Raw genomic sequence first — 21966 nt, 5'->3', positions numbered from 1 at the left:
TCTCCAGGGGATCGTCCCAACTCAGGGATGGAACCCATGTTTCTTGCATCTCCTGCATTGGCACGTGGATTCTTTACCACTAGCACCACCTGGGAAGTCCTTTCTAGAATCTGCACAGCGTTTTGTTTTTTTTTTGAGGCTTTTCACAGCTTTATTTTAGAGATCAGTTAAACGCTAGTAATAAAATCAGAGAGTTAGCTCAGGGTTTGTAGCAACATGGGCCAATCAGGGCTCTGTTCCCAGCTCTACCAGGCTCTCCACCCAGGTGACCCCAGACAAGCCACTAAACTTATCTCTACCTCACTCTCTCACCTGTATGACAGGGATGCTAAAAGATATCCAAACAGATACTGGGAGAAAACATCTCCTACAGTTCCTGGTGCTTATTAATGACAGAGATTTTTTTTTTTTTCCCTTAAAGTCACCTTTGCTTATTAATAAAGTAACAATCTGTACACATAGGACATAGTTTAGCATAGCTTTGGATCAAGGAACAAATTAAATGTTTTAATAAAAATAGTAATTAGGTCAACTTAGAAAAGGAAAAATATGCTTTACAGTAGGAAGTAATATTAAGAAAGCAAGTGTGTATGTGAGTGTGAGTGTGTGTGTGTGTGTGTACTCAATCACTCAGTTGTGTCCAACTCTTTGAGGCCCCAGGGACTGTAGCCCACCAAGTTCCTCTGTCCATGGGATTCTCCAGGCAAGAATACTGGAGTGGGTTGCCATTTTGTACTCCAGGGGAATCTTCCCAATGTAGGGATGGAACCCGAATTTCTTGCATCTCCTGCATTGGCAGACAGAATCTTTACCATTAACGCTGCCTGGGAAGCCCCTAAGAAAGCAAAAGGAATGGCAGACAGAGTGTTTAAAGTGTTCCAGTGTGCACACTCCACAATCAGGCAGCCTGGCTTTCAGTACTGATTCTTTATCCCATCTGTAAAATGGGCTAATAACACCACCAACCTCATAAATCTGTAGAGATAGTATGTGTAATGTGTTTAGAGCCGTGCATGGTACACAGTGAGCATTTGATAATAACCAGTATCAGTTATTGGTCATATCCTGACAGCTTTAAGCAGCTTCTTGTCTTGTAGTTTCCTCAGAGAAGTCTCTTGCCTTCTGCCTAGGTTAGATTTCCCTGTCAGTGCCCTTGGAGTCTCCTGTGTTTGTATTTCCCTGTACTCAGCGCAACTGAAAATTTGAAAAGAATTCAAAAAATTCTTACCATAAATATGACTTTACTGATTGGCTCCTTCAAATCCAGTGAACTTTCTGAGGTCCCCTGTTCCTAATCATCAGTGGTTTTTCTCCAACTCCGAACCCAGCCTCCGATGCTTGGTAGACACTCACACAAGCATTGAATAATGGAACAAATGGAATGAAAAAGGTAAATGGCTATCTCCAAGGGCTATTTTTTTTTAATGTGTAATTTTGCTTTAATTTTTCCATTTCATCACAAGCATTTTCCTATTCAAAATGTGTAGGTAACATGGTTTGCACAGCAGAGCAGAATATTTCATTAGCAGTCTGAGAAGGAGAAAAGGAGACCATTTACATGTAAATGAATGCTTAACCCAACTCCTGCTGGAGAATACCCAAAGGGTATTGCCGGCTTCCTTAGATAGTAATGGGAAGCCTAATTCAGATAGGTTAATTGTAGGGTAGTGGCTATGGGTGCTGGGCTGTGCAGACTAGCAGAGAAGAGACCAACAACCTGGCTCCACTGGCTCCGGAATCAAATAGTCCTGAAGCATCCACTTCCTTTGGCTTTGGTGTCACTAAGTCAAGGGGAACTTGGAAGAAATGGAAACATTTCTCAAGATACATACAAATAAACCTTCCTCTGACCCAAGCAGTTATTTTCCTAAGAACAACTTGGGCTGTCTCATTGGTCCTAATTGAAACTCTTGAGCTTCATAAGAACATCTAGGGCAAGGACTAGGTCCTTTTTTTTTTTTTTCCACCCTTGTTCATGCTAATGTCTATGCAGGAGAGCTGGTTCCCTATACAAATACTTAGGAGACTACAGCAACACTTACAAACAGTGTTATTTGGGGGCAAACTTTTTAAGCTCTTTAAACTTCAGTTTATACTTCTGTAAATCAAGGATAAAAATAGAGTCTAGCTCATGGTGTTAAAGGATTAGATAAGATAATCAACATGAAGCACATGACCTAGTGTCTGGCCCTTAGTACTCAGAAAACATTAGCTCTCTTTTCTTCGAATAGATTGGAAGTTTCTCATTTAGGTGAGCATACATCTACCCTATGAGCCAGCACTTCAATTCTTTGGATTTTAGCCCGCAAAAATGAAAATGCACATCCATAAGAATATTTCTGCTACTGTTGTTTAGTCACTAAGTCATGTTCAATTGTTTTGCACCCCATGGGTTATAGCCTGCCAGGCTCCTCTGTCCATGGGATTTCCCAGGAAAGAATACTGGAGTGGGTTGCCATGCCCTCCTCCAGGGGATCCTCCTGACCCAGGGAAGAAACTTGTATCTCCTTCATTGGCAGGCAGATTCTTTACCACTGAGCCATCAGGGGAGTCCAAGAATACTTATACCTAAGTGCCTAAGAGCCAGTAACTGCAGAGGGGAGAGCAGTTATTCCTATCTATATCTATCTAGAATGAAGAAGGAAAATTATGACTTGACTTGGATTAAAAAAAAAAAGAAATTTGTCTTACTGAATATTTTCCCAAAGTACTGTATTCAAGTTAAAATATTTTATTGTAAAGACCTTCTCCAGTTTCAACTTGAAATATGAGATGCTTAATACCCAACCTTTCTCTATTCTGCCATCACCAGCCCCACCAAGACTGTCAGATGCAGGTGTCCCATAGCTCAAAAAGACTAACAGCTACAGTGGCAAGACTGTTTTTATCACTTCAGGAAATTCTGTTATACTTCTTTAAACACACATTTTAATTAGAAGGAATATTATATCATGATTTTATATATATATATATATAAAATCATGATATATAAGAGAGGCATTGTTATCCCTATTTTCCAGAAGAATCAGAGAATCATCTAAAGTCCCACAGCTAAAGGGTGGAATAAGGATTCAAGCCTGAATGTTTCTAATTTCAAAGCTCATTCATGAAACACTTTTCTTTTTTAAGTATATAATACTCATTAAAAGATTGAATTTTGAAACTTTCTTGACGGTCCAATAATTAAGACTCTGAGCTTCCGATGCAGGGGGCGTGGGTTCAAGCCCTGGTTTGTGTACCAAGAGATCCCTGATCAGGGTACTAAGATCCCACATAACATGAGGCACAGCAAAAAAAAAAAAAGAAGAAAAAAAATTGATGATAACAGTTTTAGAGCCACAGAATAATTGAGCAAATATGTGTATACCCCCTTCTCCCACACAGTTTCCACTGTTATTAAGATCTTTTATTAATGCAAAGGATGAGATGGTTAGATAGCATCACTGACTCAAAGGATATGAACCTGAACAAATTGGGAGAAGGAAGGACAGGGAAGCCTGGCATGCTGCAGTCCATGAGGTTGCAAAGAGTCAGACAGAACTTAGCAACTGAACAATAACAAATTCATCTGATGCATCTGTCACTATTAATTAGTCATTATTGAAAGATCATTATCAGTGAAATCCCATAATTTTCATTAAGGTCTGCTCTGTGTTATACTGTTCTGTGGGTTTTAACAAATGTATAATGCCATGTATCTGCCATCTTGATATCATATAAAACAGATTTAGCATCCTAAAAATCCTCTGTACCATTCCCATTCATTTCTCCCCTTCCTCCAAACCCCCCCAAAATCCCAGATCTGTTACTGTCTCCATAGTTTTGCCTTTCCCCACATGCCATATAGTTAGAGGAACCCAGAAAAGTTATTTTTTGAGATGTGTTAGTATACATTGTTCCTCATTGTATATTTGAGTGGCTCTATAAGTAGACATTTGCAGTCAAATTACATATAATGTGCTTTAGGATTCACCTCTGAAAAGGCTAAACCAGTTTAATTATGGAAAGGCTATGTATGAGTTCCAGAAGGAATAGTCAGAGACTGTGTACATTATAAACTCGAGTGGGGTCTGGCAAGGATGGTTACAGAATGAGGCATTCTTTTAATTAATTGCCACAAAAGACTAGATCAGACCAGCTGCTCCAGCCTTATTATTGAAGTCTACATATTTCGGCTGAATAAAAATCTAGCAATTTTTTTCTATCAAGATTTCTTATTTTCGACATTGCCTAATCCTAACAGTTATATGAAACCATCATCTCATATTAAGTAAATTCATTTCCATTCTTTCTGGGAAGAAAAACAATAAAATCTCAGCCACATTAATGCTAACGGCTTATCTGGCATATTTAGAATAAACACAAAATTGTTATGATATTCTTTTTTGTAATTTCATGGCAATATAATAAGGATTAGTATATGAACACTAGATTATAATAAAGAGGAGAATTAAAATCACTCTCATATTTGCAGCAGGTAAAACTTTGAAAATAGGTTAAAGTGCTTCCTTAGATATTATAATAATTGGAATGTGTGACTATTTTTCCCCTTGAAATCCTACTTATCAGTATGTGACAGAAGGTAAAAAGTATGTTTTCAGGTTTAGGGAGGTTTAAGACATCAAAGTTAAGGAATGGAAAAAAAGACTCATATTCTTTATATTATAAATTAAAAAAAAACAACACTTCATTACCTGCAGTCTTTTGAGAAGAACTTGCCATCACCAATAAGAACAAAAATGAAAAAATACCAAGGTGGGTGGAGTTTCAGGGTCTCACAGTGTTTGTTGCATCTTGCTTGAACTCTTAACATTCGTCAGTGAGAACCTCAGATCCTGCCCTTCTGCTCCTCATATTTGCTAATTCTACATACTCCTTGGTATTTCTGGCCAGCACCCATAACTTACTGTTTTGTATAATCTTTTAGTTCTAGGATGGCCATATTCCTAAGAAGAGTAACTAATCCTAACCCCAACACCCGTTTCCATCTCCAGAAGGGTGACCAATGGTGCCCGTCTCCCTGAGACTGCCCAGATTTCAGCATTGAAAGTCCCACTTCCAAGGAAATTCCTCGTACCCAGGCAGACTGGAGCACTTGGTTACCTGAGCATTTTCTGGTATCCCATATCCATATGCGTGCATTTGTGCTAAGTTGCTTCAGTTGTATCCATCTCTTTGAAACCCTATGGACTGTAGCTTAGCAGGCTTCCCTGTCCTTGGGATTTTCCAGGCAAGAATACTGGAGTGGGTGCCATGCCCTCCTCCAGGGGATCTTCCTGATCCAGGGATCAAACCCACATCTCTTACATCTCCTGCATCGGCAGTGGTTGCACTAGCACCACCCGGGAAGCCCCTTATATTCATATATTCTGTATCTATTGTGTAAGGGCACGAGGGTTTCTCTCAATTCAAAATTTTTTTCTAAAAGGGTACTGATGAACCTATTTGCGGGGCAGGAATAGAACAAAGACAGAGAACAGACTTGTGGACACAGGAGAAGGAGAGGGTGGGACAAATTGAGAGTAGCATTGAAACATATATATTACCATATGTAAAATAGATAGCTAGTGGGAAGCTGCTGTATAGCACAGGGTGCTCAGCTTGGTGCTCTATGACAACCTGAAAGGGTGGGAAGGGGTGGACACTGGGACGGAGGTCCAAGAAGGAGGGGGTACATGTGTACATATGGCTGAGTCACAGCGTTGTGTGGCAGAAACCAATACATCATTGCACAGCAATTAACCCCCAAGTAAAAATAAGATTTAAAAACTTTTTTTTCTAAAAAGTAATACTAAATCTGCCATACATTATTCCTATTTGCAGGGAAGGAATAGAACAAACACATAGAGAATGGACAACTACAATGGTAGTTGTAATCCTCTTACTATATTGGTGATCAATAGAATGATTATGATAAACAGAATTTTTCTTCCATTTCAAAGCTAGTTATTTTAGCTGTTTCTATTTGAAAAAGAGGAAAATGTGGTCTCACTCTCAAATTAAACCAAGATATCATAATCAAATTATTGGCTTTCCAATCATCATGTATGTGATTTATCAAGTAATTCAGACATGTAAAGAATGTTTAAAGTCTGTCCTTGTCTCAAATTAAACCAAAATATCATAATCAAATTATTGGCTTTCCAATCATCATGTATGTGATTTATCAAGTAATTCAGACATGTAAAGAACATTTAAAGTCAGTCCTTGTAACAAGGACCAGTAAAGAAAAATATCCTGGAGAATGTGAATGTCCGATGGTTAGGGGTAGAGATGAAAAACTTCAAATAATTCCCCTGAATTTAACTATTTTTTTTTTATTTTGAAAGTGGTTATTTCTTTCCATTTTTATTTGATGTCTTGGAAAGAGTGGCTTGCTTTTATTTGTTGCAAAAGAAGCACAGAGCTATCTACCTGGCACCTAAAAACAAAACCTGTTACTTGTGAAGGACCTTGAAGACATCCAATCATTTGATGTTACATCTAGGAATCAGTCTTGCCAGTCTTAAGATGCATTCAAGGACAGGAAAAGAGAAAATTCTGAACTATGGTTTCTCATAAAATAGAACTGGCATTCAAGCAGGCATTCCACATCCTGAAAGAATTCCTCCATTAAACAAAAAGAAGATTGATAGTTGGAAAGATCTGAAAATCTGATAAATAAATTACTTACTGTAGAGAGAAAACTTCATGACCCAGTACCACTTTATTGGACTCTGCCAACTCTGTTTTTTTTTTTTGTTTTTTTCCTTGCTGAGTGCCTAAACGAAAAGAAAACCAAAGAAACGTATGGGTAGGGGACTGCAGGGATTTTAGTTGTCAAATTAGCATTATTTTAATAAAAACATTGACTTCCCCGACAAAATAAATCATCAAACTCAGGTATGTGTTCTGTGTGGCAGAGTCTTCCTCAGCTACACGTTTTAAAATAAAAGCACATGTTTAGATTCCATAAGGAATAATCGCAACAGAATTCTTATGTTCTATGTGTTCTCAATTGTAACGATGTTACCAAAATTATTCTCTAGTAGATATGTTGTCAGTATGACATAAATGGCACATGTAATGTATAAGTGAGTAGTAAACTTTAATTTTACATTCATATTAAGTGAAAAATAATTTTCACAGCACTAGAACCCGGAAATGCAATTGATGGTATAAGTTCAGACAACAAAGCCACAGAGAATGATAAACAGGGGTTTTCCAAACCTCTTGCAATTGAGAACACATGTAAATATGTATATGTGTGTGTATATGTGTGTGTGTATATATATATAGGCATGTGCCTAGGTAGGTATGTGCACACTCATATTTGTAATAGAAACACTTATATATTACATGTGCCATTTATGTCATACTGACAATATATCTACTAGAGAATAATTTTGGTAACATTGTTACAATTGAGAACATATAGAACATGAGAATTCTGTTGCGATTATTCCTTATGGAATCTAAACATGTGCTTTTATTTTAAAACGTGTGTATCTGAGGAAGACCCTGCCACACAAAAACCCATATAAAGATGAAAATTATGAACAGCCATGATCCCATAGATAGATAAGCTTTCTAGATATTTTGTTAATTTTGATGAGCAGTTTTGATATTTATACGTAGTTATCAGAATAATTTTGAGAACATTTGGATATTCTTGGGCACCCTGCTTAAAATTTCCTTTTAAAAAAAGCTGAGTCATTAATATTCCCCATGTGATTGTTCTTTATATAGAACATTCATCATTCATAACTTATCACAATTATAAACAGTTCTGTGATGAACATCCTGTTGGCTAAATCTTTGGACACTTCCATATCCCATAATTATGTCATTAGCATAAATGCTGTAATTAGCATTGACTGAACTGACCAAAGGAATGCTTCTTTAACTTCTTTTATAAATCCATGGTTCTTAAACTTTAGCTTGCATCAGAATCCACTTGGTGGCCTTGTGCAAACACAGATGCTGGAGCCCACGTACAGTCTCTGAGTTTCTAATACAGTAGATCAGAAGTGAGATGTGAGGTTTTGTGTACCTCAGTGTCCAAGAGAGGCTGATGCTGCTGATCCGGGGTTCACATTTGAGAAACACTATGACCCATGTAGTCAAATGCTGAAAGCTTGAAACCACTTAAAAGATTAGTCATTATAACGTTAGCATTTGTTGTTTGAGAAAATGTGTGTGTGCGTGTGCACTGTGAACCCACTCCAATAACACGGAGGTCCCTGGGGGTAGGGATGAGGTTCTTATATCATAGGTCATTGATTTTCTGCCAACTGATTTCAAAATAAAACAAGTGTTCATTCTTCATACTTTTATAGCTTTCTCTTGCCTTTTGCACACGAAAATTGTTTGCTGCTGAATAAATACTTTGAGTTAGCTATGATGGTTCTAACTGAGGGACACGGTTAATTTTGAGCTTTGTTGCCAATTGTGATTGCTAGAAAGTATGTTTATATATATAAAACAAGATGTGTGCAAGCAAGCATGTATGTCATTGTTTTAGACTTTGGACAAGAAAATAGAAAAATGATGCAGATGCTAGGAATAAGAAATATAGGTCTATAAAAAATATAAAGGAGACAAATGTGGAAATAATTAGGAGTGTCAGATGAGAGTATTTAGCCTGATTATATGCACAATAACTTAAAGTGGTGGACTCGGCAATTCTGAAAGTCATCATGAAGCACGTGCATATGTTTACAAAAACATCAAAGGGTGTCAGGGATTTGGCTTTTGTTTTCATGTATAAAGATTTCTCAGCAGAAAACTCTAAGGGACATAAAGTGGTGAGTTTCATGAGTTAAATGTCCAACCCAAACAATAAATAAGTTATTCCTCAAAGTGACTGTGCCACCACATTTTGCATATATCATTATCACCCTCCTCAGCTCTCTTCAGGTATAAAGCCACTCTGATAAAGCTGAATTAGAGACCAGACTTAAGTCTAAAAAGAAACTAAAAAGGCCTCTCAGCCCTTTCAATTTTTGAATGTCTCTTCAGGCTCTGATTTATTAATCTAATCATTGTGAAGGAATTGGAAGCCCAGAGTGGTGGCTGCTGGAGTCAAGACAGACTCATCCAGGTTAGGTTACCAAATCTCTGGCAGAAGCTTAAAAAGCATTTGCTGAGTAAGTATTCAGAAAGGGAAGAGCAAGGAAAGGCCTTATCTGCTCCCTTTTCATAATGCATTAATCCCTCCTATTGGTTATTTCAGTCAGTTATATTTAGCCAATCAGAGTAGCAATTCCTTATACCTAGGCAAATGGGCAGAGGCCAGGGATTGGCAGGGCAGCATAAATTGGACCAAATTGTCTTGTTCCCTCAATGGCCTTAGAAGAAATACTCAAAGAACAGAAATTACTAACACCCCATCCCCTGCCTTGACCCAACATACTCATAAGTGCATAATTACGTCTAGAAATGAAGGTACAATTCAGAGATATATAATATTTTAACTCTCTCATCTAACAAAATTGATTCAGCATCTTTATATTAAACAAAATCAAGCTTATCTGGCATTACACATTTGTATAAAAGCAGTCCTGGAAGAAAAACAATGTGTAGACAGTTGTTTTTTTTTTTTCTTTTTAAATTGAAATATAGTTGATTTACAAAACTACATTAGCTTCAGGTGTACGCCATAATAATTCAACATTCTCATATGTTATATTCTACTTAAAGTTATTACACAATTATGATTATAATTATGACTCATGCGATACAATGTATCTTTGTTGCTTATTTTTTTACACAGTATTTATTTTTTACAGTTTTTATCTGGGAGTCCCATACCCCATCTTGCAATTGTCTCTATTATCCTTCATACAATGTTTTGTTACTTCGTTGCTTCCTATTCATATTTCACTTAGACACTCCTTCCTCAAAGTGGCTTTTCCTGACCATACAATCTAGATTATTTGATGAATAATTGGCTGTACATTACCCAATTTTATTCACCTACATGATAGTTTTATCTTGTGCATATATTTGTTTATTATCTATTTCCTTTTCCTAAGACATAAGCTCCAAAGAAACAGCGCTCTACTCTGTCCTATTTGTTCTAGAACAGAGCTTGACATGTAATAAGAAGGAATAGTAAGTTATTATTTGTTATTATGGCGTTGTTGTTATTGTCCGTGCTTTTTTTACTTGACTATCTAGAATGGCCTGTCTTCTACAACACATTAGTGAATAACTTTGTTTTGGGAGAGTGTATTAGTTTTCTATTGCAGCTATAACAAATTGCACAAACTTAGGGCTTCCCTGGTGGCTCAGACAGTAAAGAAGCCACCTACAATGCAGGGAGACCTGAGTTAGATCCCTGGGTCAGGAAGATTCCCTAGAGGAGAAAATGGCAACCCACTCCAATATTCTTGCCTGGAGAATTCCATGGGCAGAGGAGTCTGTCAGGCTACAGTGCATGGGGTTGCAAAGAGTCGGACATGACTGAGCACGCACATTGTCCAATCAAATCAAGTTGCTTGAAAAAATACAAACAAAATGCCATACAGTTTTATAAGTAGAAAGCTCAGTGGGAACATCTGATTCCTTGTCTGATTCTCATAAGACTGAAATCAAGAGATTGGCCAATCTACTTCCTGGCCTAGAGGCTCTCAGGAAGGATCAGCTCCAGCATTCTTTCAGGTTGTTGGCAGACTCAGATCTTTATGACTGTAGAACTGAGGTCCCCTTTTTCTTGCTGACTGTCAGCCAGGGATTGTTATCAGCTTGTAGAGTTTACTTACATTCCCTAATTCAGAGCTAGCTTGGCAGGTCAAGTCTTTCTCATCTTCAAATCTGTCTGCCTTGTCTCTCTTCTGGCTTCATCTTCCACTGCATCTCTCAACTGAGCCCAGCCAGAGAAACTTAACTTTGCTTTTAAGGGCTAAAGTGATTAGATTGCTGCCATCAGTAAAAATCTCCCTATTTTAAAATCTTTTTAAACACCTATTTTAACTAATTTTAATTGCAGAGTTTCTTTTGACATGTCAAGTAACATGTTCACAGTTACAAGAGCATAAATTGAAGTTCTTGGATGCGAAAATCTTGCCTACTACAGGGAGTCACCATTTCAGAGATGGATCGCTTCTAGCTTTACTGATGAAGTCCAGCTTCTAGCATTGTCATATTGGGCCTGGGCCATTGCCTCATGGTCACAAGATGGCTGCTGCAGCTCTTGACATTGTGCCTAGTTTTAAAGGCAAGAAGGTATGTGGATAGGGCATGTTGATGAAAAAAGGCCCTTTTCCTGAAAAGAGTCTCTCCTTTTACCCCCTACCCAGCAGACTTTTTATATTTTAATAGCTCAATCTGTTCATGGGTACTTACAGCTTAAGAGAGGCCACAGAAGTAAGTAAATGGCATTTTCTAACTTCCACGATAAAAGACTAGCAAGGGAGGATGTGGGCGATAGCAATTGGGCTATCGTCTGCCACAGATATACCAAGCAAGATAAGTTAAAAAAGAAAATTATTATCACATCGATTTGTTAAGAAAAAAGTCATCAAGCATTTCCTCAATTCTACTTTCTATGCAGAATTTTTGTTGACGGTATTCTGGGTTGTGTTACTAGATGCTCTGATATTTTCGTCTATTAAGAAAAGCAATAAGAGCAAATTTTTCCATGCTATTACAGATGACACAACTCCCTTGGAAACTGAAAAGGCATGGGATGATTGGCACCCAGCCTGCATTCTTATTTATTGAGATGTTAGCATGCCACTCATTGAGAAATAGACCACTAAATGACATTCACATTTACCAGCTGGACTGTCAAGGTATATTCAGTGTCATCCCCTCTCCAGAATATAACTTAGCACCTGATGCCATTTTGTCAGGAGTTTCAGATTTGACATTCCAGAATAAGTTGATTCACACCATATAAACTCCCTGTGTATTTTCTTGCTTGGGGCAAGATTGGTGCATCTCTAATTTTGCATCTGAAAATCTACACAACGCCAAGAAAAATTCATCTTCAGTCTGCTCCATTTAACTGCATCTTCTCAACATTATTGGAATTTTTTTTTCTGATATTACATGTTTGACCTGCTGGAACACAGTACATAGAGAAATCCAGTTAGAAGACATATATGAAGTCTTAACTCAGGGGATTTTATTTATAGACTTCTGCGTTCTCAAATCCTTGAGAATTTGAAAAGCACGAAGCCAGTGATCACATCTTCTCTTCAAGGAAAAAATAAGACCCTTTGAAATATCCCAGTTCTGAAGCTATCTTCCTTTTAAAACTAATACATATTTCAAAGACAGAAATTAACTTAAATCTATCAGTTGAAAAAATACTGTATCTTTTACTTCATATTAAGCACTGTTATCTTATGTAATTCTTGCAGTAATGCCATAGGATAAAAATACACTATCAGATGGTAAAGAATTCACCTGCAATGTGGGAGACCTGGGTTTGATCCCTAGATTGGGAAGATCCCCTGGAGGAGATCATGGCAACCCACTCCAGTATTCTTGCCTGGAGAATTCCATGGACAGAGATGCCGGGGAGGCTATAGTCCCAGGGGTCACAAAAAGTCAGACACGACTGAAGTGACTTAGCATGCAGAGAGAAAGAGAGCAAGCCTGCTAGTGTATCTTCTTATAAGGTTACCAATCCCATTATTAGGATCCCACTGTCATGTCTTCATCTAACCCTAGTTTCCTCCCAAGTCCCCATCTCCAAATACCATCACACCATGGGTTAAAGCTTCAGTATGTAAACTGGAGGACTTCCCTGGTGGCTCAGACAGTAAAGAATCTGCCTGCAATGCAGGAGACCTGGATTCTATCCCTGGATCAGGAAGATCCCCTGAAGAAGGGAATGGCTCCAGTATCCTCGCTCCAGTATTCTTGCCTGGAGAATTCCATGGACAGAGGAGCCTGGCAGGCTACAGTCCATGGGGTCACAAAAAGTCAGACATGACTAAGAGACTAACACTTTACAAATATTCAATTTATTTTAAGTACAAAGAGGTCAAGCATCTTGATCATGGCCACCCAGATAATAATGAAAGACAAAAAGTGAAAGTGAAAGTTGCTCGGTCGTGTCCAGCTCTTTGCAACCGCATGGACTGTACAGTCAATGGAATTGTCCAAGGAAACCAATTTGCAAACCCACAGAGTCAGACTCGAAAATCCTTATCCTTAATAAATGTTTAGTGTAGCCTCTTTGTTCCACACCATGGACATTAGTAAGGAGGGTAGGAGGAAATGGATACAATGGATCAAAGTTTATGTGGAATTATAATTTCAGTATTATCTTCTTACAGTGTGTCCTGTCTGTTCATAGACAGTGTATTGACTACAGTCTTTATAGTAAGATTTTCCAAACATAAAATCTCCAAACTTGATGTATTTGTAAGATTATAATTAAGATTCATTACTTAAAAAAAGAAATGTTCAAAAGATCTAACCAAATTTGTTAACGCTTCTTTGAAGCCTTAAGTCTTTGAGTTTAAATCACATGAATTTGGTGCATTGCCTCTAACTATCGAGTCTTGCTAATATGCTCTGATTAGCTTCTCTTAAAGTCAAAGAAATTTGGTGGAGGTAATTTAATCTGGTCAGTCTGTGTACTAAGAAGCAATATACTCCTGCCTGAGGTAGAACCATGATACAACGGAAAATAGAGGATAACACTGAAGGGTTAATAGAATAACTTAGTGTTGTTTTTTCTTAGACTATGGGTCTGAGTGTGAATTAATATAAATGGCATTATGAATTCTCATCTGCTTTAGAGCATGGAGTGTTATTTTTGCTTTACATTTAGCAATTGAGGGTCAGTTTTATTGACATATGTCTGATTAATTTTAACAGACTGTGTATTGACATTCATTGGCACAGTAATTCTACTTTTGTGATCTGAAATCTTAAGTTCAGCAGTTAAACCTAAGGGTGAAATCAAAACAAGCTAAAGAATAGTTCCCTACAGGATATATTAAGAGCAGTATAGGTGGCTGGAGTTAACTCAGGCTTTAAGGTCAGAAAATTCTGATTTTCAGAACTATAGGTCATTTTACCAGCTTTACGGTCTTTAATTTAACATGTCTGATATTTGGGGATTAGTCTTGAATAAAACAGATGCATCCTCTGCCTTGAGGAAGCTTACAGTGTAGTGAAGAGTTATGCAATTTATTTCTTAAAGTTCTATTTATGTAGCCTAACTGTGGGAGTTAACAGACTCTGTATGTAAATCTTCCTTTGGAGATGGTTGAAAATGGGTCCCAAAGAAATGCTTGGGTAGTGAGCATTTGGGAGACCCAAATGCATTATATATCAAAGATAGTTTTGCCTTGCCAACAGGACATATGTGAGAGAATTTTTTGAGATGGACAACACAATTTGATATAGGCATATTGTGCAGTTATTACCATATCAAGTTAATTAGCACATCTATCACCTCACAGTTATTTTTTTTACACTCTAAATACATATAATTTTTATTGTCAGTCATACCTCACTAAGGCTGAGAGGGAAAAAAAAAGTCCTGATGATCTTTGGGTATCAGCTTGCTTCCCTCCTGCAGGAAAGGAGAGCCTGGGATACTGAGTGCAGGTAACTTATTTTAGAATGTGATGGGAGAGGGGAGGGAAGCAGGCAAAGAGGAAGAACCACCAGGAGGGGGAGATATTGAGTTAGTCACAGGGCTTCTCCGTGCTGGGGACTCCTAAGAGGTCAAAGTATGCCTCACAATTGCTCACCTGAAGAATGGAAGAGGGGTGCATTTATTCTCTCATTGTCCATTTGCAGGATGACTAGTTTTATGTGTCAACCTGACTGGAACCCAAGATGCCCAGATACTTGGTCAAAGTTATTCTGTTTCCCTGAGGGTGTTTATGGATGAAAGGAGCATTTAAATGACTAAAATGAATAAAGCAGATAACCCTCCATAATGTGAATGATCAGCATTACTAGTCGGGGCATAGACTTGGATTACCATGATATTGAATGGTTTACCTTGGAAACGAACAGAGGTCATTCTGTCATTTTTGAGATTGCATCCAAGTATTGCATTTCAGACTCTTTTATTGACTATGGCTACTCCATTTCTTCTAAGGGATTCTTGCCCACAGTAGTAGATATAATGGTCAACTGAGTTAAATTCACCCATTCCAGTCCACTTTAGTTCCCTGATTTCTAAAATGTTGATGTTCATTCTTGATATCTCATGCTTGACCACTTCCAATTTGCCTTGATTCATGGAGTTAACATTCCAGGTTCCTACGCAGTATTGCTCTTTACAGCATTGGACTTTGCTTGCATCACCAGTCACATCCACAACTGTGTGTTGTTTTTGCTTTGGCTCCGTCTCTTCATTCTTTCTGGAGATATTTCTCCACTGATCTCCAGTAGCATAGTGGGTACCTACCAACCTGGGGAGTTCATCTTTCAGTGTCCTACTTTTTGCCTTTCCATACTGTTCATGGGATTCTCAAGGCAGGAACACTGAAGTGGTTTGCCATTCCCTTCTCCAGTGGGCCACATTTTGTCAGAACTCTCCACCATGACCCATCTGTCTTGGATGGCCCTGCATGGCATGGCTCATAGTTTCATTGAGTTAGACAAGGCTGGAATGGGTGAATTTAACTCAGGTGACCATTATATCTACTACTGTGGGCAAGAATCCCTTAGAAGAAATGGAATAGCCATCATAGTCAACAAAAGAGTCTGAAATGCAGTACTTGGGTGCAATCTCAAAAACAACAGAATGATGCGTTCGTATCCAAGGCAAACCATTCAATATCACAGTAATCCAAGTCTATGCCCTGAACAGTAATGCTGAAGAAGCTGAAGTTGAATGGTTCCATGAAGACCTCTAAGACCTTCTAGAATTAACACCCCCAAAAGATGTCCTTTTCATTATAGGGAACTAGAATGCAAAAGTATGAAGTCAAGAAACACCTGGAGTAACAGGCAAATTTGGCCTTAAAGCACAGAATGAAGCAGGGCAAAGGCTAATAGAGTTCTACCAAGAGAATGCGCTGGTCATGGCAAACACCCTCTTCCAACAACACAAGAGAAGACTCTACGCATGGACATCACCAGATGGTCAAAACTGAAATCAGATTGATTATATTCTTTGCAGCCAAAGATGGAGACGTTCTATACAGTCAGCAAAAACAAGACCAGGAGCTGACTGTGGCTCAGATCATGAACTCCTTATTGCCAAATTCAGACTTAAGTTGAAGAAAGTAGACCATTCAGGTATGACCTAAATCAAATCCCTAATGATTATACAGTGAAAGTGAGAAATAGATTTAAAGGACTAGATCTGATAGACAGAGTGCCTGAAGAACTATGGACAGAGGCTCGTGACATTGTACAGGAGACAGGGAGCAAGACCATCCCCAAGAAAAAGAAATGCAAAAAAGCAAAATGGCTGTGTGAGGAGGCCTTACAAATAGCTGTGAAAAGAAGAGAAGCCAAAAGCAAAGGAGAAAAGGAAAGATACACCCATCTGAATGCAGAGTTCCAAAGAATAGCAAGGAAACATAAGAAAGGCTTCCTCAATGATTAGTGCAAAGAAATAGAGGAAAACAATAGAATGGGAAAGACTAGAGACCTCTTCAAGAAAATTAGAGATACCAAGGGAACATTTAATGCAAAGATGGGCTCAATAAAGGACAGAAATGGTATGGACCTAACAGAAGCAGAAGATATTAAGAAGAGTTGGCAAGAATACACAGAAGAACTGTACAAAACAGATCTTACCAACCCAGATAATCACGATAATGTGATGACTCACCTAGAGCCAGACATCCTGGAATGGGAAGTCAAGTGGACCTTAGGAAGCATCACTAGGAACAAAGCTGGTGGAGGTGATGGGATTCCAGTTGAGCTATTTCAAATCCTAAAAGATGATGCTGTGGAAGTGCTCCATTTGATTTGCCAGCAAATTTGGAAAACTCAGCAGTGGCCACAGGACTGGAAAAGGTCAGTTTTCATTCCAGTCTCTAAGAAAGGCAATGCCAAAGAAGGATCAAACTACTGCACAATTGCACTCATCTCACATGCTAGTAAAGTAATGCTCAAAATTCTCCAAGCCAGGCTTCAACAATATGTGACCATGAACTTCCAGATGTTCAAGCAGGATTTAGAAAAGGCAGAGGAACCAGAGATCAAATCGCCAACATCCATTGGATCATCGAAAAAGCAAGAGAGTTCCAGAAAAACACCTATTTCTGCTTTATTGACTATGTCGAAGCCTTTGGCTGTGTGGATCACAATAAATTGTGAAGAATTATGAAAGAGATGGGAATATCAGACCACCTGACCCACCTCTTGAGAAAGCCCGTATGCATGTCAGAAAGTAACAGTTAGAGCTGGACATGGAACAACAGGCTGTTTCCAAATAGGGAAAGGAGTACACCAAGGCTGTATATTGTCACCCTGCTTGTTTAACTTCTATGCAGAGTACATCATGAGAAATACTGGGCTGGATGAAGCACAAACTGGAATCAGGATTGCCGGGAGAAATATCAATAACCTCAGATATGCAGATGACACCACCCTTATGGCAAAAAGTGAAGAAGAACTAAAGAGCCCTTGATGAAAGTGAAAGAGGAGAGTGAAAAAGTTGGCTTAAAGCTCAACATTCAGAAAACTAAGATCATGGCATCCGGTCCCATCATTCCATGGCAAATAGATGGGGAAACAGTGGAAACAGTGTCAGACTTTATTTTGGGGGGCTCCAAAATCACTGCAGATGGTGATTGCAGCCATGAAATTAAAAGACACTTACTCCTTGGAAGAAAAGTTATGACCACCCTAGACAACATATTAAAAAGCAGAGATATTACTTTGCCAACAAAGGTCTATCTAGTCAAGGCTATGGTTTTTCCAGTAGTCATGTATGGATGTGAGAGTTGGACTATAAAGTAAGCTGTGCGCCAAAGAATTGATGCTTTTGAACTGTGTGTGGTGTTGGAGAAGATTCTTGAGAGTACCTTGGACTGCAAGGAGATCCAACCAGTCCATCCTGAAGGAAATCAGTCCTGAATGTTCATTGGAAGGACTGATGCTGAAGCTGAAACTCCAATACTTTGGCCACCTGATGCGAAGAGCTGACATATTTGGAAAGACCTTGATGCTAGGAAAGATTCAAGGTGAGAGGAGAAGGGGACAACAGAGGATGAGATGGTTGGATGGATCACTGACTCAATGGACATGAGTTTGAGTAATCTCCAGGATTTGGTGATGGTCTGGGAGGCCTGGCATGCTGCAGTCCATGGGGTCGCAAAGAGTTGGACATGACTGAACAACCTACTGAACTGAACTGAATGTGGATGAGCCTCATCCAATAAGTCGGAGGCCTGACTAGAGCAAAAGGTAGACCTTCTCCTATGTAAGAGATAAATCTCCTGCCTTCAGGACTTTGAATAGGGATATTAGTTCTTTCTGCTTCTTCAGCAGCTACTAGCCTTAAGACTCAAACTAGGGCATCAGCTTTGCAAATTTTTGGACTTATTAGCCTCCATAATCATGTGAGTCAATTCCTTATAGTAAATCTTTGTCTCTCTTCCTCCAAAACAGGGTGTCTACTCTCTCCTAGGCTGGGTTTTTTCTGAGTCTTACGGGATACATGCAGCAGTTTTTGTGTGTGTGTTTTTGTTTTTGTTTTTGTTTTTTTTAGAAAAGACCTAGGGAAGAAATGGAGAATTAAGTGATGCAGCTCTTATAAAAGTGCCACTGGCTCATATTTGTGCAAGGTTGGTTTTGATAGCTTACGGTGAACGATGTCATATTCATGATCTCCGAAGAAGAAGATTTATCATCAGGACCAGGGACCAGGCTTAATCACTCAAGAGCTTTTGTGTAGCGGGGTTTTATTAAAGTGTGAAAAAGGGACAAAGAAACCTTCTGACATAGACATCAGAAGGGGGAAATAGTGCCCCCCCCAGCTAATGTTAGCAAGGGAGTTATATTATATACTTTTTAATAGGTTATTACCAATAATCAAAAGAATCTCTCAAGGTTGTAAAAATTTTACCAGACCCACTCTCACAATTTACATTTTAGGATAACAGGGTTAGAACTTAACAACAGAAAGATCCTACCAGACCCACTCCCATAATATACATTCTAAGTTATCAGGATTAGTCAGAAGGGTTTCAGGAAGGAGAAACTGTCCTCAAGCAGGATACACTGTTGTTATATAATCCCTAGTACAGAGTTTAAAATGAGTTGTTTGTTGTGTAATAATCAGTTCAAGGCTTAAAGAAAAAAAACATTTTATGTGACTAAGACTAAGGAATGTAGAGAAAAAAAAAAAGTTTGTCCTTTCCTCCTCTTTGAGAATTCCAGACCCCTATCTCTACCTCAAGAACCCCAGACCCCTCTCTCCTTGGGGATCCCTGGACTAGGAACCTGCCTAGGAACTACTTTTAAGGGGGCTCCAGAATCACTGCAGTTGGTGACTGCAGCCATGTAATTAAAAGACCCTTACTTCTTGGAAGAAAAGTTATGACCAACCTAGATAGTGTATTAAAAAGCAGAGACATGACTTTGCCAACAAAGGTCCATCTAGTCAAAGCTATGGTTTTTCCAGTAGTCATGTATGGATATGAGAGTTGAACTATAAAGAAAGCTGAGAACCGAAGAATTGATGCCTTTGAACTGTGGTGTTGGAGAAGACTCTTGAGAGTCCCTTTGGTCTGCAAGGAGATCCAACCAGTCCATCCTAAAGGAGATCAGTCCTGGGTGTTCATTGGAAGGACTGATGCTGAAGCTGAAACTCCAATACTTTGGCCACCTGAAGTGAAGAGTTGACTCATTTGAAAAAACCCTGATGCTGGGAAAGATTGAAGGCGAGAGAAGGGGACGACAGAGGGTGAGATGGTTGGATGGCATCACCGACTTGATGGACATGAGTTTGAGTAAGCTACAGGAGTTGGTGATGGCCACGGATGCCTGGCGTGCTGCAGTCCATGGGGTCGCAAAGAGCTAGAAATGGCTGAGCGACTGAGAAGAACTGAACTGAGGAATTGACTCTCAGTTTGCTACAGCTATACCTGTTTTGAAAGGTAGCTGGAGAGAATGTGAAAAGGGGCCCTAGAGGCGTTTGATGTGTTACTTACAAAGATAAGTGATACAGTTTCTAAGGTTAAGCAAATCACATAACTTCTTTCATCTTCCTATTCAAAACTGAAAAACTAAGAATTACCTTGCTTGTTTCAGTATTGTCTTTTTCTTCTCCAAAAATTTTGAACATGAGTATCATTCTGAATGTCATCACTGTTTAAGCAGTAAAGCATCAATGGTGTGAAAGAAAGAAAAAAGAAAGAAATAAGCAAACAGAATACAATGTGTCTTTGTCTTTAGTGACAGGATATTTATGCAATGTATGATTTATTAAAGGCATTTGAGCTATTAAATCAAGGCAGGGAAGAATGAAAATTCATATCCTGTTTATAATGAGGCTTTGAAAATGATGCCAATTCATTAAACAGTCACTTGATGAATATTTATTAAGAACCTACTCTATTCCAGGAATTGGGCTATATAGGAAACATTAGTAAATTAGATATATATACTTCCTTCCATTGTGGATTTTACTATCTGATGTGAAGTACACAGAACTTACCATCTGAAGAATTTGCTGGGAGACAAAAGGATTAAAGAAAGTTCTCTCTAAGGAATATACTTTTGCTATTAAGGCATACAGGGCTTCAGTAATGTCCACTCAGATACAAAATGCCGAGAGCTAGAGACACACTCTTAGCTTAGATGATGGGAGTTTAATGTAAGCAGGATCACAAGGATTGAAAAAAAGAGAAAAAAGAAGAAAAAGAAAGGAAAGAAACAGCACCTTGATAGCCACAGTCAGTTTGTCTCTAAGAATCAGAATCTCTTTCCAAAAATTAGAATCTCACTTCTGATTATTTACACAAAAGTAAAGATTTTGTCGTCTGGTCTCCTAGCAGTACCTATTCTAGTGTTTTATCATGAAGGCAGCTTAGTCACTGTCTCTTCTACTTCTATACTTTGCTGACTTCAACTAATTGCTTCTCCACTTAACTCTTACTGTGAGAGGATGATTGGGCTGCAAATCAGCCTTTTGAGTAAGCCTGTTATGCCAATTCCCCTATAGGCTTCTTGCGCAATTTGTCAAGACACAATGTGTTTGTGAATGGAAGGTATGGTGTCTTTCGCAATAACTAGCAGCAACTTCCTCCAGAAGGGAAAGCAGTCATAAAACAACAGATCACTACATTGCAGAGACAAGATGTATAAACACATTCCTTTATTCCTTCTTTCAGTCCACTAAAAAAAAAAAAAAAAGATCTGTTTCAGTATTCTGAGAACTAGAAAAACCAAAGACATACTTGCTTATTTCAGGTAATTTTTTCCCTTCTCTAAAAATCTAACTCTCAAAAGAATGCCAAAGAATGCTCAAACTACCACACAATTGCATTCATCTCACATGCTAGTAAAGTAATGCTCAAAATTCTCCAAGCCAGGCTTCAGCAATACGTGAACCATGAACTTCCAGAGGTTCAAGAAGGATTTAGAAAAGGCAGAGGAACCAGAGATCAAATCGCCAATATCCACTGGATCATCGAAAAAGCAAGAAAGGTCCAGAAAAACAGCTATCTATTTCTGCTTTATTTACTATGCCACAGTCTTTGACTGTGTGGATCACAATAAACTATGGAAAATTCTGAGAGATGGGAATACCAGACTGCCTGACCCGCCTCTTGAAAAATCTGTATGCAGGTCAGGAAGCAACAGTTAGAACTGGACAGGGAACAACAGGCTGGTTCCAAATAGGGAAAGGAAAATGTCAAGGCTGTATATTTTCGCCCTGCTTATTTAACTTATATTCAGAGTGCATCATGGGAAATGCTGGGCTGTATGACGCACAAGCTGGAATCAAGATTGCTGGGAGAAGTATCAATAACCTCAGATATGCTGATGACACTACCCTTATGGCAGAAAGTGAAGAAGAACTAAAGAGCCTCT

The 21966-nt window shown here is 38.6% G+C and overlaps 1 protein-coding gene across 2 annotated transcripts in view; it reads left to right on the top strand.

Moving 5' to 3' along the window:
- The window catches only part of LOC145514265 (uncharacterized), a 985725-nt gene that overhangs the window by 538365 nt on the left and 425394 nt on the right, over positions 1–21966 (top strand). The gene's annotated exons all lie outside the window — the stretch shown is intronic.

This window comes from Giraffa tippelskirchi, chromosome 7 (assembly GCF_054371585.1).
Source record: "Giraffa tippelskirchi isolate mGirTip1 chromosome 7, T2T-mGirTip1v1.2.pri, whole genome shotgun sequence".
NCBI classification, from domain to species: Eukaryota; Metazoa; Chordata; class Mammalia; order Artiodactyla; family Giraffidae; genus Giraffa; species Giraffa tippelskirchi.
This window is presented reverse-complemented; position numbering and strand designations above follow the sequence as displayed.